Genomic DNA, 13205 nt, shown 5'->3' with positions numbered 1-13205 from the left:
AATTTTAAAACAAAATTCTTCCATTACACTTATTTCTCACAAAAAAATTTTCCCTCAATTTTATAAAAATTCCTTTCAGTACAGTTATCTCTCAATTTTATAAAAGAAATTCTTTCATAACAGTTATTCCTTAATTTTAAAAACAAAATTCACTCATAATCAATTAATACCGGATTCTATCATTTAATTTATACTTATGGTTCCTATTATTATCATACTACCCTATAATTTTTAAATCTTTTCCTTTTTTTTCACATATATGCAACCGTTAAATCTCCTCACACTCCTATGTCTGCCTCATATCCACCTCCTTCACTCAGCCACTGTCTTTCCACGCGGGTCCTGATTTGTCTTTTATTTGTTTTTTATTCCTGACCTTTATTCTCATCGCATTTCCGTCTCTTAGTGCTTATCATTTGTGTTTTTTATTTCTCTTATATCTCTTTTTCCATTTTTACCTGATATTACGTCTCTTGTTCATTTGAAATACAATTCTCTATGTTACTTATTTTTTATATACTTATTTTTATTTCTTTTGTTCATTTTTATATAATTGTTAACATATATATAAATCATTTTTAACACTACCTTAGTTTACTTTATTCCTAATAACACCTTAGTTATCTTATTCTCTTATATTGTCCACATAATTTTAGTTCCTTTTCATCTTATTTACCCCAGATGAAGCCCTACAAAGTGACGAAACGTCGGGTAATAAATGGTTATTAGTATTTTTCGTTCCTTCTTGACCATCTCATTCATAATCAGTTACGGTAAATCAGTTATATTTTTAAAGAAATCCTATCCTCTCCTCTATGTAAATATCCATTTCCTCTTACTTTATTTAGTTAAGTCAAACCATATTTTTAAAATATATATATATTTTTTTAAATTCATGCTCATGTAATAAAGACTTTCGATAGCTTTTATTGAATCCCTTTCCGTTTAGCAAACAAAGTGACGCTTAAAAAAAAAAGAAAAAAAAAAAAAAAAAAAAAAAGGAATTGTCTTCTGTTGAGAATCGGACCATAGACTATAGGGGTATTCATGATCTATGTTAAAGCGTGTTAAATGGAAAAACTCGTGTTAAATCGAAAAAAATTGCCTTCTTTTGCCGTGGTAAAACGAAATAACATTTAACATGGCTGAGAGTCTGTTACTTGGTCAGTTAAATCGAGAATGACGTCACACAATAGACCAGTTGAGATCGCCGCCATATTAGTTGTTGTGACTTTCAATACAGTTGTCAATTAGCTCATCTTCATTCTCTTCTTCACAATTTGAAGATCAATAAGACACTCATTAGCTAAACTTTCACACAAATTCCACTTTTCACTCACTCTAGGCATGTTTTAATTAATTACTTAAATCAAAACTGAAGTAAACAATAACATGAGGGTCTGGAAGGAAGGTTATAAACATAAAGGCTTATACAACAAGTTGCTGAGAAAATCCGCTAGGGACTCTTATGCATTTAACGTTTAACATGACTTCAAATAGGGCTGCTCACAATCCTATAGTTATAACATTTAACATGGTAAAACATATAACATTTAACACAACATCATGAATACCCCTTATATAAACTTTTTACAGTTCTTGTGTTATACTATCATAGGTGAAAACATTACCCAGGATTTAAGGAGCTACCTGTAAAATTGCCTTAAATTCTAAATTTCAATTTTACATATTTACGCTGTTTTTTTTTTTAGATACAGATCATTTTGCGAAACTTTTTTTCGGCCAAGACACCCATTGGAGTCCTATACTGCCTAACCATGTTTGGGGGTCAATTTTTTTTTATTTGTAGGACTACCACTCAATGAAAAAAGTCAACGCACCCCAGGCCAGATTCGAACCGGCACCGCCAATAGACATCAAATTGGGAAGACAGTGTATTAACCACTGAGCTACGGGCGGCCCTAACAAACCTTACAATGTTCAATAAAGTTGAATATATGGATTACAAATATTAAATATAATATTTTTTATTAATATATAATTCATACCTAGGTAAGTAAAAATAAAAAAACAAACAGGCTAATCGATAAAAAAATTAATATTTAATGAAATGCCGACTTGCGAAAAATAGGGAAAATTGTGGTAAAGAGTGTTAATTTCAATACGGGTCCTATTTGCCCAAAGCACTGCTCATGTAAATTCAATAGGCTAAATTCCCAGAGAGCTGGGTTTATTTTCATTCCTTTTTTCTCCTTCAAGCACTCTCCCATATCCCCAAGATATAAATTTTTAATATGCAAATTAGCCTGAAAGCATTTAGACCAGTATTGGACTATAGGAGGAAAATAAATCCTTTTAAAAAATTCAAATTATAGATGACTCAGAGACACTACTCCCTTAGTTTAAAACAAATCGATGGCCTAGAATGAAATCCTTGTCTTAAAAAATCTTAAAAAAAAACTTCTTAAAAACTTATATACATTATTCCATCTAATATGTAATCTGGTATCAATGCTTGCGTAAAAAAAAAAAATTACTTGCGTTGTGCTCCATCATAAAAGAATCAAAACTTTCTCAGCAGCCATAATATTAATGTTTTAAGTTTATTCAAATTTTTTTTCGATAGATACGTGGTTTTCTATTCTAGACCATCGAAATGATGAGCTTAACCCCCCCCCCCCAAAAAAAGTAAAATGCCTAAATATGCATAAAAAAATTCAGTCAGGTGAAATGCTAATGAAAGTACTGGTGAATAATTAAGGGCCTTTTTTGGATATAGTAGTTGAGAAAACATGGTGTTAAAAAAAATCATTGAATATGAAATATTCAAAAATAAAAATGGAAGTCATTAACCTCAAAAATTTTAAATGAATTGACTCACTAGACTTCCTATAGAGATAATCCAGATTAAATATTTTGAAATATAAATTTTTTCATCCGAAACTTTAGAGATGCGGCCATATTGTTTTTGTATATGGGCATTTTAGTCACAACGCATACATAATTCTTTCATAAAGTTATTCCACAATTTTAAAAAACAAAATTCTTCTATGACCGTTATCCGTCAATTTTAAAAATGATATTCTTTCATAACAGTTATCTCTCATTTAAAAAAATCATTCATAAGAGTTATTCCTCAATTTATAATACAAATTATTTCTTAACAGTTATTCCTCTATTAAAAAAGAAACATTCTTTCATAACAGTTTAAAAGCAAAATTCACTCATAATAATTATTCCACATGTCTCATTTAAATAACAACATTTTTCACAACAGTTATCCCACAATTTTAAAAACGAAATTCTTTCATAAAAGTTATTTTTCTAGTTTAAAAACAAAATTCTTTCATAACATTTATCCCACAATTTTAGAAACAAAATCCTATCATTTTAGTTATCCCTTAATTTTAAAAACAAAATTCTTTTATGAACGTTATCCCTTAGTTTTAATAACGATATTCATTCATAACAGTTATCTCTCATTAAATAAATCATTCATAACAGTTATCCCTTAGTTTAAAATACAAAATAGTTCATAACTGTTATCCCTCAATTTTATAAAAGAAATTCTTTCATAACAGTTATTCCTTAATTTTAAAAACAAAATTCACTCATAATAATTATTGCACAATTTTAAAACAAAATTCTTCCATTACACTTATTTCTCACAAAAAAATTTTCCCTCAATTTTATAAAAATTCCTTTCAGTACAGTTATCTCTCAAATAAAAAAAAAAAAAAACATACATAACAGTTATCCATCAATTTTAAAAACAAAATCTTTCACAACGGTTATTCCTCGATTTTAAAAAACAAAATTCTTTTATAACTGTTATGTATCAATTTTAAAAAAAATTATTCTTTATAAATGTTATCGCTTAATTTTAGAAACGTAATTCTTTTATAATAGTTATTCCTCTATTTTAAAAACAAAATTCTTTCATAAAATATCCCTCCATTTAACAAACAAATTTCTTTTAGAATAGTTAGTTATTCCTCAATTTCGAAAATTAAAATTATGAAGTAACTGTTATTTATTGATATAGAGTAATGGCATTTAAATCCAATACCTAAGGTTTTAACCCAAAGTGGTTAGTCAAATGCACATCCCACTCTTTATTTTTAATTTTACTTTACAATATTGCTTTGTAACTTAAAGCTTAATTTAAATACTTTGCTGATTTTTTGTGTTGTGTGGGGATAATTAGTTTTTTTTTCTTTTTTTTTTTTGTTTTTTTTAGAATTATCTAAGAAACATTTTCTTAATCGATTACACAGCTCCTCTGCGCAGTTGTTGAATTAGGAAAGTAACCCTCAACCTCTTCGTGAAGATACTAATTCAACAAGAAGTCAACAAATCGCATTAGGGAATTCCTTCTGACTGCAACTAAGACGAAACTTGATTCGCTGTTAAAAGAACTAGAAAAAGAAAAAAAAAAAAAAAAAAAGGAAGAAAAGTAAAAGAGGCATGAAGAAGGAGGGGTATCTTACTAGTTTAATTAGACCTGGCTGGAGCTGAAGTTAACAGGATGACTACAGTTGCCAAGGAGCATCCTGTCAACACTAACTGCATTACTCCCTTCCAGCAGCTGTTTACTGGAAAAACCCCAACATTCCGGACACCGGAGCTCCTCCAAACCGACCCAGAATCCTTCATTTTTAATGCCATCTCCATTCAAAGACTTCCGAAGCCCCTCTTCATCTCGTAACAAATATTTACCGTTTCATCCCTAAAAAAAGAAATCGAAATGTTTTTTTCCCCGATCCCAAATCCCGTTTCTATTCAGATCTTATTTGGTCCTTGTCAACAGCATCAAAGGACTGCGGATTTAGGTCAGGTAATATTGATTTGGTGGAGGAGAAAAAAAATGCTAGAACTTTTAGTAACCGCAGTGCATAAGAGCTGTTTTTTCTTGTAAGGTTTTTTTAAATATTGGGTTAGCTGATTCCAGTAGTCTTTAAGTTCAACAATAACGCTTTCGTCAAATTATGATAAATTAGTGTATTATTTTTTTTTATTATTCATTTAATTTCATTTTATGGTACTTATGAATTCAATTATTGAGGCTGGGTGGACACCGGAGGGCCTCCTGAAGCCACTGCGTTGACTCGGCTACAGTAACACAATAAATACTCATCGTTCACAGCCGGATTCGAACTCGTGTGTTTAGAGTTAGTAGCAGAGTGCCTTACCTTCTGATTAATTATCTGTTTAAGAAGAAGTGTCAAATAAAGTAGGCCTCACCTGAAAAAGAAAAAAAAGGAATTAATTAATTTTAATTATATTTAAAAATATAGAAATAACATACAAAACTACTGCATTTTAGTATATAAATATTTACGTAGAAAAGCATATTTTATTTTATTTTTTCTAAATCTCCGATACAGTTGTTAATTTAGCATTTTAACCATGCATATTTCATTAATATTAATATTTACACTAATATTTTATTAGTTATTATTTGAGAAAACGAAGAGTGTTTATTCCTAGGAAAAGTAATCATTGCGAATAAACCAAGTGTCCACTTTTGGAGGAGAGGAGTTCTGTAACAGAAGGTCTCAAATGCTTTAAATCTATCCCGGGTTCACCAGGCCTCAATAAAATTGTCCGTGAAGAGGGGGTACCGTTTAATAGAGATGTCCGTATGTAATTTGTGAAGAAAATTTTTCTTTCGTAATTTTGTAGCTCTGCCACAGTTTATAATATGTTTGTTTGTTTTGAAGGGCGTCAAACAGCCTGGCCATCAACGCCTGTTGGTTTTCTATTAATCTATAATTATAATAATGCTTGCTCGCAATTTATAATAACCCTTTAATTGCAACACAAACTCTCCAAATCCAAATCGCAGCCCTTGAAGGATGGTGTCGTAATTGGAGGATTAAAATATATACCAACAAATCCCATCAAATCACTTATACACTTCGTCATAAACCTAACGAATGACCTACAGTATCTTTTAATAATGTTGTTTTTTACAACATTATAATGTTGTTAATTTATTACAAAATATTGATTTACATAACTGTAATAAGGACATACGGACTTTGGAGCACCTTTAAATTTTGGAATTCTTCACGTGTCCAATCCTTCCATTTGTAACCTAACCAGATTAATAACAGATCAATTGTGTCATTATTAACTTCCTAACTAAATAAAAACTACTACCCCTACGAAGATAAGTGTCATAAACTACTTTATAGAAAGTTAAATTTCCTTTATTTTGAGATATGTGCGTCTTATGGATCTAGAGATATATTTTTTTCAAAAATCCAACATTTTATACGAACCAAATATAAGTTAACATTTTGTGAGTTTATTTTGTCAAATATCATAAAAACTACTACTCCTACAAAAATAAACATAATAAACTATTTTATAGTAAATTTAACTAGATTTAATTTGAACGCTGGCAAACATCTGTACGTCCAATGGTTTCTGAAACGAAGTTTTCATAAATCAAACTTATGGTCAGAACGACTATAAATCAATTTATTTTAGCAAATATCATGAAAACTACTATTTCTACGAAGGTCAAGGTCAAAAACTTGTTGATAGTCCGTTAAACTAGCTTTAATTTGAGTTCTAATAGACATCTTTACGTCACATAGTTCCTGAGATATAGACTTCTCAAAATAAATTAACTACTGATCTTTCAGTAAATTTTTAAGAAATGTTGCTTTTTAAAAAGATATATCCCGAGAACTATTGGACGTAAATAGCTCTTTTAGGGCTAATATTTCAGCAAATTTACTCTTCTTTAAATAATATTCTCTTAGATTTTCTAGTGTTGTTAGTTTTTAAGATATAGAGCTCCGAAATTAATGGTTTTTTTAAGGTTTTGAAACAGCCGCCATTTTTTATTCCCCCTACCTATACTTGGCAGACTCATGGATTTTGACTAGTCATTATACCTAGTTTTCATTAAAATAATCAAATATTGGGGTGAGATAAATGCTTTTTTTCTCTTCCCGGCTCTTGTACTACTTCTACTGCCGAAATATTATTAGAGTGCTACCATTGGGTAATTTCTCGATATCCCTGTAACACTCCATTATGATGTTAGATCAATTTACTGAATATATTTTTATGTAAATACAGTTATAAATATAATTACATAAATAAATTAAAAAAATTAATATATATAGTTATTATAATTAAATTGAAACGTTTGACTAACATGGCGTCACTGCTCTGCCCAATATATTATGTAATCACAAAATTGTTTTAAAAGTACCAAGTCCCAGAATAATCTTCTAAATAAAAAAAAACATTATTTTAAGCCAAAAAAACCAACCGATATGGTTCCCGGATAGTTTCATATATCTGAGCTCTAGAATAACATCAATAGATGGACTAGCGTATACAATACTATGACAAAGCAAGCTCTAGTATATAGCTGCGAGACCTAAAAAAAAAAGAAAGAAAAAAAAAGAAGAAAAGAGAAAAAAAAAAGAAGCATAATCGACATATTTGAATGGAATGCCCCCAAGACAATAATAGGATCTATCAGCGATCAGAGCCTTAACACATGGAGAAGAAGAACTAACAGTAAACTGCTTGAAGAGAATGGTCAGTCAATATCTCACGATATGAAGGTTAAGAGGAGGTTAAGATGGATAAGACTAGCACCTCGAAGCCACCCATCGGATTGCCTCTACACATCAATGAATGTCAGTATAGTTAGCAAGAGATTACGTCGAAGGCAAAAAATCAGATACATAGATCGAATCAACAAAGATATGAAAGAGATGCATGCACCAAACTGAAAAGCATTTGGCTACTGCTAGGAGAAGCAAGCGTGGAGAAGGCTGAATCGGTCTGTCAAGACCATTTCTACAAGGTCTGGCCAACCATAAAAAAATCTTCTAATAAGATGGATTGATGTTATTAATATATTAATTTTTATCTGCCTATGGGGGAGAAGGAAACAGTTTATGTAAAATTAGAATTTTTCAGTCCCGTATCATGTATAAATAAATATTGTTACATCCATTAGAACTAGATACAGTTATTCATTCCAAGATACATTAATGGAAATAGATATGTTTTAATAAACGAAAATTTTGGTTTCCATTTGAATACGTTATGACAGAATTCTGGCAAGGAGAGGAGTTGAAGTGTTTAGTTGAATCAGTGCTCGATACGAGAGGCTTTGTTCCCCGATAGCTTGCCTCCTTTCCCATTCAACAAACTTGGCTTTTGTCTTGTCGAATTCGGTGAAATTTCCCTGCACGGTTGGGTTTCTGTTGTGTCATATTGTCCCGAACGTTTGTATTCTACCTAACAAAGCTCCAATGTCGGATCAAATTCGATATTCAGGTTTTATAAAAAAGTTTTCAATATTCTTTTTGTCGCAAAAAAAATTATTTTATTTTTTATTTATTTAATGTAATTACAACTGTACAAAATAATACATTAAGTAAATATATTGTATGTTTCATATACACTTGAAAATCTTGGGACGGAACCACCCATCGGTGGTACTTAAAACATTAATTTAAATTAGAAGGTCCCGTGGCCATTTTATTTTAAGACGCCTCGGAGGATTATCAGCGATTGTTAAGGATAAAAGATTAAGAATTAATGGGTTAGGATGGTTAAGGAGTTTGGAATGAAAAGACACATATCTGTTTTGGTTGTACCAAACCATCAAGGTGGAGCCCCAGAGCTCAATTACATATGTCCAAATTGGTCTGATTATCGTAGTGTATACTAATTTTTGGTTTTGAATGGGAAGTTTAGAGAGTTTGTCAAGTAAGTGTTGTAGCAATCGGAATCTATGAGCAGTTTCTTGTCGTTTCAGTCTTGTGTGTGGATTCCAAGTAAGTCTCTTGTCAAAATGGAGTCCTAAGTATCGAATCTGTTCAACAGGCATTAGTGGAGTATTTAGAAAGGATACTGTAGGACAGGAGGGTAGAGGTTTACGACGAAGAGTAAAGGTGATCTGATAAAATAAATAAAGATTAAGGCTTCGTTATCTCTATGGAAGAATCCACATTAATGTTTATATAATTTATAATAACAATAATCTAATTAATTTACAACGATAACATTCTGGTCATCTACTCCCGTTGGTTATTGGTTTTGGTAAGGTCTAGTTGTTCCACAAAGTCATACCTGCATATGATGTCCATATCCTCACCAGGGGCACTCATTTCATGAGATTTGAAATATTATTTGACTAGGCAATGATAATTTGGTTAACAATAGATTTGAACAGGTAGATAGGTTTAAGTATTTAGGTTCTACAGTAACAAGAAAAAACAAAATTGATGAGGAAATAAAAGCTAGGTTGAAGGCGGGAAATGCTTGTTATTTTTCGATTTCGAAAGTGCTTAGCTCGCGCCTTCTATCGAAAAACATAAAAATTATAATTTACAAAACTATTATCCTTCCCACTGTTCTTTATGGATGTGAGGCGTGGCCTCTTACACTAAGCGAAGAACAGCGCCTTAAGGTTTTCGAAAATAATTACGTAACATATTCGGAACAAGGATGAATTAACGGGAGAATTTAGAAGATTACACAACGCTGAATTAAGGGACCTACGCCCGGTAAATATAATTCAAGTTATAGCATCGCGGCGTATAAGATGGGCATGTAAGGTTGTAGGGCTTAGTAACGAGTGGGTCTCTAAAATGTTAATAAGCACTGAACCGACGGGTAAACGTCCGAGGGGTAGACCGAAACGTAGATGTGATGATTGCTTTAAAATTTATTTGGTGGAATTAGGTTTGGAGGGTCATCACAGGAAGGATGTATGCAGAGAGCGTTTGGTGGTATCGGCATCGAACCTTCGGGTTCGTTAAGCCTTTATTATTATTCATAATAGATCGTAACGATAGTGGAGAAAGGATGAAAAGCAGATAAGTGGTTATTATCATTTTAAAAATAAGGCAAGACAAATAGATAATTATAATAATTAAAGGCTGATTATTAAGTTAGTCTTATGGATGAATTTAATGACTCTTTCTATTAAGGATTCGTCGTTTAACAACGATATAGTTATAATATAATTATTACAAAAATTAAACCAAAACAAAAACACCTTCAGAGCTTACTATCAAATCCGAATGTAATCCAAAAATTCAACGCTTCCTTGATTGCATCCGTGGTTCCATTCTTTTAGTACAAGAGCCCAAGAGGACAAAAAAGGCAATTATCTCGTTTCAATTTTTGATTACTTTAATGAAAACTATATATGATTGCTAGTCAAAATTGATTAGACTGCAAAGTATAGGTATGGGAAATAAAAAATCGCGGCGGTTTCAAAGCGAAAAAAAAACTAATTTTTCATTTGGTGCTCTTCATCTTAAAAAGTAGGAACAACACAAGAAAACCAAAGAGAACATCATTTAAAGAAGAGCAAATTTGCTAAAAAATGAGCCCTAATAGAGCTATTTACGTTGAATAGTTCTCGAGATATAGTTTTGTAAAAAGCAACTTTTCATAAAGATGTATGGGACGTACTGAAAGGTCTGTAGTTAGTGAATTTATTTTGAAAGATCAATATCTCAAAAACCATTTGACCTACAGATGTCTATTAGCACTAAAATAAATAAAAAGCTAGTTTAATGAGCTATAAAGTAGTTTGATGTTTATCTTCGTAGGAGTAATAGTGTACATGAAATGTGCTAAAATAAATTGATTTATAGTTGTTCGGACAAATTTTCATTTGCCACATTTATATTCATATGTGAATATCATAAAACTACTACTCCTATGATGATAAGTATCAGAAACTACTTTATAGTAAGTTAAATTTCCTTTATTTTGAGTGTTGGCAGACATATGTGTGTCTTATAGATCTAGAGATATATTTTTTCAAAAATCAAACTTATTGTCTGAACAACTATAAATGAATTTATTTTATCAAATATTATGAAACCTATAATTCCTACGAAAGTAAAGGTAATAAACCCCTTTATAGTCCAATAAACTAGCTTTAACTTGAATGCTAATAGACATCTGTGCGTCACAGTTCCTGAGATATAGATTTCTCAAAATAAATTAACTAAATACTAATCTTTCAGTAGATTCTAAAGAAATTTTGCTTTTTAAAAATCTATATCTCGAGAAATATTGGACGTAAATAGCTCTTTTAGGGCTATTATTTCAGCAAATTTACTCTTCTTTAAATAATGTTCTCTTAGATTTTCTAGTGTTATTAATAGTTTTAAGATATAGAGCTTCGAATGAAAAATTAGTGTTTTTATAAGGTTTTGAAACAGCCGCCATTTTTTATTCCCCCTACCTATACTTGACAGACTCATCAATTTTGACTAGTAATTATACATAGTTTTCATTAAAGCAATCTAAAATTGGAGTGAGATAACTGCCTTTATTTCTTCCCCGCTCTTGTGCTATTTCAGCATCGGTTCCTAGATGTCGCGATAGCCTGGGGTACCGCTAGCTTAACTTTCTTAAAATATATTAATAATAATAAACTAGACCCTGGCGGTGAAAAACAACTTGATAGATGATAAGAGCCCATATTATAATTTAAAACCAAATAGACCCTTCCAGAAAGGTCCCCTCAAGCTCAATTGGGATAAATCAATTATTAGGGATTGTTGGGCTACTGCATGGTTATCCTAAGGATGCCCTTACACTATGTCCAGAATATGCTAGGTTCTGCGGATTTCTAATTTGGGCCTTAAGTACTGTGTTGATAGATAAAAAATAGAAATAGGAAATGTAATATAAAATATTGGGTGAAAGAGAGAGAGAGAAAAAAAATAAAATGTGAACATGCAATATAATATGAATGATAAAAAATAAAATAATAAAGTAAAACAATATTTAATATAAAAATGAATAATATAGAAGATATAAAGTAGAAGAAAATATAAAAGATTGAAAAATACGAGAAAATGATAAAATGTTTAATAAAACAGAAAATAAAACATATGAAAATTTCTTTGAAAGATAAAAATATATTAAAACAATAAAAGGAAAAATATAATAAGAAAATAAATGAAAACTAAAAAGATACTAGTTGTTTATAGATTTCTACAAATAAAACTAACCAACACAACTCTGAATAAAAAAAAAATTAATAAATAATAATAGTAGATTATGTGATGATTACAACTGGTTTTGATTAATATTATTAGAAGTTAGTTACTATTGCTATTACAATGTGGGCTTTAGAAACAGGATGCTATGAATGAAGAAAAGGCGAAATACTTGCATAGATAAATATGTACAATAGATAGGTGATATGAAAGAGATAGAATGCAGGTAGGTGAACTTGATGATGATGATTGAAATAATGTAGATACAGGTATATAGACAAAAGATAGGTAGAGACAAAATGAAGATAGGTAAAGAATAAAAAGATACACTGCACACACTCTCTAAGAGGTAAGTTAAACATTCTCGGTTATCTATAATCCAAAGAGGTTGCTAGTGCTTTAGGTAACAATTATCTCTGCTAAAAATAACTGGTCCTAAGATTTTTATATCAATGAAAACAATGTATAATTACTAGTCAAAACTGATGAGTTGGCCAAGTATAGGTAGGGAGAATAAAAAATGGTGGCTGTTTCAATACCTTAATTTTTCATTCCGAGCTGTATATCTTAATAACTACCAGCAACACTAGATGATCTAAGAGAACATAATTTAAAGAAGAGTAAATTTGTTGAAATATTAGCCCCAATAGAGCTATTTACGTCCTGAAGTATTTATGTACATAAGTACTATATAGTTATATAGTATTTATATATATTTATGTACTGAAAGATCAGTAGTTAGTTAATTTATTTTGAGAAATCTATATCTCAATAACCATCAACAAATATCTATTAGCACTCAAATTAAAGCTAGTTTAATTTACTATTAGTTAGTTAATTTATTATAAGTACGTTTCATACAACATATTTATGGAATGTTGCTTTTTAAAAAGCTATATCTCCAGAACTATTGAACGCAAATAGCCCTATTAGGGCTTACATTTTAGCAAATTTACTCTACTTTAAATGATCTTCTCTTAGATTTTCTATTGTTCTTGGTAGTTTTAATGATATAGAGCTACGAATAAAAAATTAATTATTTTTAACATATATATAGGGAGATGGTCAGGGTTGCGGTCAAAGGAGAAATAAAAATAGTTTACAACTATTTATTTTCCAACGTTTCGCCCCACTTTGCAGGGCTTCATCAGGGCTAACAAGATACAAAATGAAACTATGTTAAGATAAAATGATAGAAATAAAAATACAAAGATATAATGAAAAGAA

Source organism: Halyomorpha halys, unplaced genomic scaffold (genome assembly GCF_000696795.3).
Source record: "Halyomorpha halys isolate HHAL.00 unplaced genomic scaffold, Hhal_1.1 Scaffold199.1, whole genome shotgun sequence".
NCBI classification, from domain to species: Eukaryota; Metazoa; Arthropoda; class Insecta; order Hemiptera; family Pentatomidae; genus Halyomorpha; species Halyomorpha halys.
This window is presented reverse-complemented; position numbering follows the sequence as displayed.